Here is a 6,422-nt window from a genome sequence, read left to right as displayed (position 1 = left end):
TTATTTAGGGTTTTGACCCCATTGGGAGCTGGGCATCTGAGTGTTGGAGACAGGAAAACTTCTTAAGCTGTTTTCAGTTAAGCCTGCAGCTTTTAGTGAACGTGGTTCAGACCTGGGTCTGGGTTTGTGACAGGCAAGCGTGTCTGGCTCAAACCAGGCAGGGTTCTGTAGTCCCAAGGTGGCAGGGAAAACAGGTTAGAAGTAGTCTCAGCACATCAGTTGGCAGTTCCCAAGGGGTTTTCTGTGATCCAACTTATCACAAGTTTATTTTCTGTAAAATTTTGAAATCAATTATTCATTTTCAAATTTATTTTACCCTATGGTTTACCTTTACCCAGGGTTGGACATGTTGATATTAATGACTTATCTGTGGCCTAGAAATATTTCCTCTTTGCACCAAGGAACAAATGCTGTTGAATGGGTTCAAACTCTTCTTAGCTGACAGTTGAAGAGCTTTAAGAGAACTCCATGTCACCAAGGGTCTTACAGTAAAATTTATATCTGTAGATGTACTAAACTAGCCCAAATATAACTTCTACATTATTACATAGATTGACCCCGACAGCAGTGTAACACACTTATTGGAAAAACTCTGTGCTGTCAAGTAGCTTGAGAGATGTGAACTACTTTTTAAATTACTATTAAGGATGCTGGTGTTCCAATCAGGAAGAAGAAAGGACTGTAGTTAATCTTGGGATGGTGAAGAAATGAACAATTGCCAAAAGAAAAAGAGTAAGATATATATTTTGTTTTTAAGTTGATATTATTACAATGTTGTTAACTCTTCCAAGAAGCTAAAGAAATTAAAATATTTACTTATGTGACAATATGCATCAGCAGTTGCATCTTCAATGCTTGTTGATTTTTTTCAGGATCCCTATGAATTTTTCTTCATCTTCATCTGTGATAAGATATTCATGCCATTTGAAAGCTTCATTAGATTACTTAGACAGTAATCTGTGTTGGGTAGGGAGCATCTTCTTCTGTTTGTACAGCATCTCCTGTGGGGTCCTGGTCTGTGACTGGAGTACCAAAGCCCTACCACAATACAAATAATAAATAGAGTCTGTTTTCTTCATGTTTCTATGCTGTGATTTTTTTTCCTTCTGGACCATGCCTAGAAAGCCTATAGCATTCTGAATGCATTACAGGTTAAGGCCTTGAGCCTGCAAATGTGTATGCTTAATTTTAAGTGCATGCATCAGTGTATGCAGGATTGCAACCTCAGGGTGTCTCTCCCTTAAGAGCATCAGCTGGAGTCACGCTACCCAGGAGACATGGGCAGGTATATTTTAGCACCACTAGTGGGATGGTAGGCATGTGTTTGGAAAACAAAGGATCTGATTCTGGTCTGTGTTCCTATAATATGGATGTAACTCCACTGATGCTATAAGTGACAGGGGGCTAGATTCCTGTTCGATCCCATGTGGGGAGAGAGAGTGGCAATGACAGAATGACTACAGGGAGAGTCAGGACTGCATGAATATTTCAGTGAGTGAATTTTTGAAAAATATGAACTGTTTAAACTTTAAATGTTTAAAAACTTGAAAAATGTGGGATTTAAACCATAAGCTGTTAAATAGTTACTTTTAGAAAAGTGTAATTGTTAGGGCTGTTGCTGCTGTAAGAGCAGTTTGTAAAAGAAAATGTCTTTTGAGTTGTGACTCTTCCATGTGATGAGCTGATGTCTTTGTGTAATGGATTGAAACGAAGTGAATGGGAGGGGCAATGTCTCTGTTATTTATGCTGGGAAGGTATAAATATGAAGCTATTAGAGGCCCACTCTTGGGCTGAGAAGTAAAGCCAGCGTAACAGTGAGCACAGGGGAATTATGATTATGGGAGTTCAGTACTGAAGGGTGGAGACCAGTGCTTTTCAAGCTATCTGATGTGTGGGACCGGCAATTTTTTTTTCCAATGTGCGCGCAGACCGGCAGCTGATGGCTTGCAGACCGGGACCAGTCCGCGGACCACCACTTTGAGTAGCACTGGTGTAGACTACTCCGTTACTCGGACTAAAGTAAAGAAAATCAGCTAACTGTAAACACCTGCTGTTCTTCTTATAGTGGTTCAGATATGTATTCCTCTCAGGTGTGTATGCGCCCGGCACACTGAAGCTGGAGAGCTTTCCCTAGCAATACCCATAAGAGAACTGCTCACAACCTGTGGCCTAGCCCCTCTCCTAGCTATTTAATGGCCGTGCCACCCAACTCCCCTCAGTTTCATAGATTCATAGATATTAAGGTCAGAAGGGACCATTATGATAATCTAGTCTGACCTCCTGCACTATGCAGGCCACAGAATCTCACCCACCCACTCCTGCAATAAACCTCTCACCTATGTCTGAGCTACTGAAGTCCTCAAATCATGGTTTAAAGGCTCAATGTGCAGAGAATCCTCCAGCAAGTTCGTTCTCACTCCCTGTGGCTAGAGTCAGAGCATTCTGTATGGTGATTTACCTCACGCTTCTATATCAGTCTTCTGAGATTTTATTGTATATAGTTAGTTAGTTAGTATAGTCTAATTAGTACCCGTAGGTTAGTTTGTAATAGTTAGCTAGCTAGGATAATTACTGTGATGTCCTCACCAGGGTTTAAGCATTGTTCATCGTGTTGGGTGGCTATCCCCAGTAGTGACACCCACACTGGGTTTGTTGTATGTGGGGGAAGGGCTCATTAAAGAAAGGTGCTCCGTCTGCCACATTCTTCAATAAAAGAATGCAGGTGGTGAGGGACTTTTGTTTAAAACAGCATCTCCTGAAGCAGGCCATGAGGCACTCTTTGGCACCATGGACCTCCATGGATCAATGGGTCCCACAGCTTCCTCAGAGAATCACATGATGTTGTTCCATCCTCAAGGTCTGATACTTCCCTTAAGAGGAAGAGGAATCATTCTTCTTCCTCTGGTCCTCCAAAGAAGGGGTCCCATAAGACAAACAGATCATTCCAGGACTCGGATAGACTCCTCTTTGGCTTCTAAGGGGAGTCCTGAATGGCACCATGATTCCTCCAGTACACAGGATGCAGTTGGGCCATCTAACTGCTCCTTGGTACTGCACCACAATCAGTTGGATTCTCTACTGTGGACTCTGGTAATGGCCATGGGCATCTGCTGAGTCTCGTACCTACGACATTGGTGCTGCCATCAGACCTGATCTGTCTGTCTGTCCCTGATTCCCCAGTAGTTCAGGGGCATTCAGAGGCTGCTTCTGTTGTGCCCTTGACACCATCTGGTCTCCTCAGCATTGTATTCTGCACAATCTTGGACTCAGAGAATTGCGGCCAATATCCTTTGAAGTACCAAGTAACTCTGGTGCAGATTCTGTTTTCTGCATCAACAATGTCTTTACTACAAACTCCTTCATCAGGTTCGGTACTGATCTTGGCTCTGGCACTATCGTTTGGCTCTGGTACCGACTGGAAGTGTGATGGCTCTCTGGTACCGAAGGTATCGATTACTTGTTTGTCCTCTGCACCGATTCCATCTCCATATTGGGTTTCGGATGAGACTGATTGTTTTCTCTGTCAGGGATGGTTCCTCCACTTCCATCAGATGACTTCAGGTCTTGTCAAGATCGAGTTCAGGGACATCTTCATTTTTTTCCCCTTGCTTTTGAAACACCGCTCTCGGAAATCTTTGAGACCAATGAGAGGCTTCTGGATACAAACCAGATCCTCCATCACTAACAACAAGCAAGCAGCCATTTTGATTTTCAGGTCCTTGTGACATCTGAGCCCCCATCTCCTCAATTTGGAGACAGGCTGTCTTGCTTTTATGATGTTTGGGATAGAGAAACCACAGATAAATGGGTCCTAATGGCATAACCCAATCTTATAGTGCTTCAATTCCTAGGCAATCCCTCTTCTCCACTCCCTACCCCATCCTACTTCAGGGACCCCTCTCACAAGCCACTGTTCCTTCAGCAGGTTCAGACTTTGTGAGCTTCAGGAGCTATAGAGGAGGTCCTCCAGTAGCTTCTAGGAACAGGATTCTATTCCCAGTATTTCCTGGTCCCCAAGTCCAAAGGAGGGGTGAGACCTATCCTCTGTCTCCGCAGCCTCAACAAATACATCAGATACGTGAGATTCTGTATGGTTACCTAGGGAACTATTCTTTCTGTGTTAAATCATGACTGATTCTTCATCAAGTAGTGTTCCTATGGCTGGTCCACTTGAGGTACATGTACACCCTATGCACCTTTATTAGCAGCATCTGGAGGGCCTGTGCATGCTGTGTTGATATCCTCCTGCCCCTCACTGAGGCTATATGAGGCTGCACAGGCAAATCACCCTCAGTTCCTTCTCAACCACCCTAGTCTGAGATGGAGTGTAGCATGTCCACCTTGAGTGGGCCTTACCTAATTGCTCTTGCTTAGTTAAGTTTTATTAGTTCATTTAATTTTTACTTTTGACAATTATTTTATTAGTTTCCTCCCTCATGGGAGGCCTTCCTCCCTGTGAGGGGCATGCCCGGTTCACTGGGTGTTAAAGGCTACCTCACTTGCCAAGAGGCCATCCCGGTCAGCAACAGACGCTCTAAGCATGTTCACTACCTAAGCAGAAGTGACACTTCTAAGGGAAAGTTACACATCCCTCAGAAGTGTAACTTCTATTTAGCTCTTAAATCTAGGGCAAGAAAGAACCGGCAAATCGACATGCGACCTCAGACTACCTCATCCTCATCATCTGACGAGGTGGTAATGCCTCCTCTTCCATTGGTCCTCTAAGGGGTCAATATACTACAATTTGCCACTTCAAATGGAATTACCAACATAGTTCACAGCATTGGATTAGTTTTGATTAAAGAAATAAAACAAGTTTATTTAGCTACAAAAAGAGAGGTTTTAAGTGAATACAAGAAATGACTAATTAAAGATAAAACACTTTATAAACTTCACCTTAAACCAGGTCTAGTTTGTTAAGTTCTTTCCACAGGTTCCCAGTATCATTGTTGACCAAGTTTCAGGTCAGGATCTGTTCACAAAGTCCATAGGCTGTTTCTTTGGTGGTCTTAGGTGGAAAAGAGAGCGTGTTAAGGAGAGAACTTGTGGTATTTTGCTCCTCACTTTTATAGTTCAGTCACACTTTGAAATGCATTTTCCTGAGAAATGCATTACTGATCAGGGTATCTGAAGTTACAGGCACCAGGATGGGTTTAGTGACTCTATTATCCTTGGCAATCTAAAATAGTAAACACACTTCAGTCATGACTTCAGCTTATATTCATAACTTTACATATAATATTGTTACATACATTTCACCATGATGTTATCAACCAACAAGTTCTTAGTTTTAAAATGATACCTTACAAGGCATATTTTGTACAAAGTTATTACAATAGTGTGGAGGGTGTGAATATAGGGGTGCATTCTGTCACATCATGTCTTCCAATACCTGGACGATTGGTTAGTGAGAGGCAAGTCCATGGAACAAGTTCTGTTTCATGTCCAGTTCCCACTTCAGGCAACTGAAGCGCAGCTTTAACAAAGTGGTGAAGCTAACATTAATACCAACTCCAAAAACCCAGGTTCATTGGGGCCCTAATAGATTCTACAAGTTCAAGAGCCTTTGTGTAAAATGAATGATTTCAAGCAATTTGTCTCTTGTATCTGACACTACAAGCTGAACCTTCAACTACGGGCCAGATATGCCTAAAATAACTAAGTCATGTGCTGCATGCACTTACATAGTCCAGCATGCAAGACTGCACCTTCACCCTCTTCAAATATGGTTGACATTGGTCTGTCGGTTGAGTTGTCAATCATTGAACAGGCTTGTCAGAGTGCCTCCAGAGAACATGGACTCCCTATAGTGGACAGTTCAGAGCAATGTATGCCAGATTGTTTCGTTTGCTCATCCTCCACTGACCAGGATTGCAATCACTACTGGCTCCTGAATATTGAAAATTCAAGGCTTGTGGTCAGAACAGGAAGATTCCCTCCATGTTAATGTCCTAGAGTTTTGAGACATTTACAATGCCTGCCTGTGATTCACATAAGGGGCAAAACAGTTCATATACTCCCTGAAATTACCACCATGGCGTATTATGTGAACAAGCATGGAGAAATTCACTCCAACTAGGTTTGTCAGGAGGCAATAAATCTCTGGCAGTTCTGCATCAAGGACAGTATCATTCCTACAGCTGTTCACTTAACTGGGGTCCAGAATCACATGGCAGATTACTTCAACAGGAATATCTCCCAGTATCACAAATGGTCTCTGAAGTCCAGAGTGCCGAGTCCCATCTTCGCAAAATGGGGCATTCTGACTATTAGCCTGTGTGCAACAAGAAACAACAGGATGTGCCATCAGTTTTGCTCATGAGCAGGTCTCAGTCCAGGCTCCTTAATCAACACCTTCCACCTCAGCTGGGGATTAGCTCTTCTGTATGCCCTCTCCTGAACCCAGTCATCCCACAGGTCAT

This window comes from Lepidochelys olivacea, assembly GCF_965140295.1.
Source record: "Lepidochelys olivacea isolate rLepOli2 genome assembly, chromosome: 3".
Lineage (NCBI taxonomy): Eukaryota > Metazoa > Chordata > Testudines > Cheloniidae > Lepidochelys > Lepidochelys olivacea.
The sequence above is the reverse complement of the archived record's forward strand: the minus strand, read 5'-3'. Positions refer to the sequence as shown.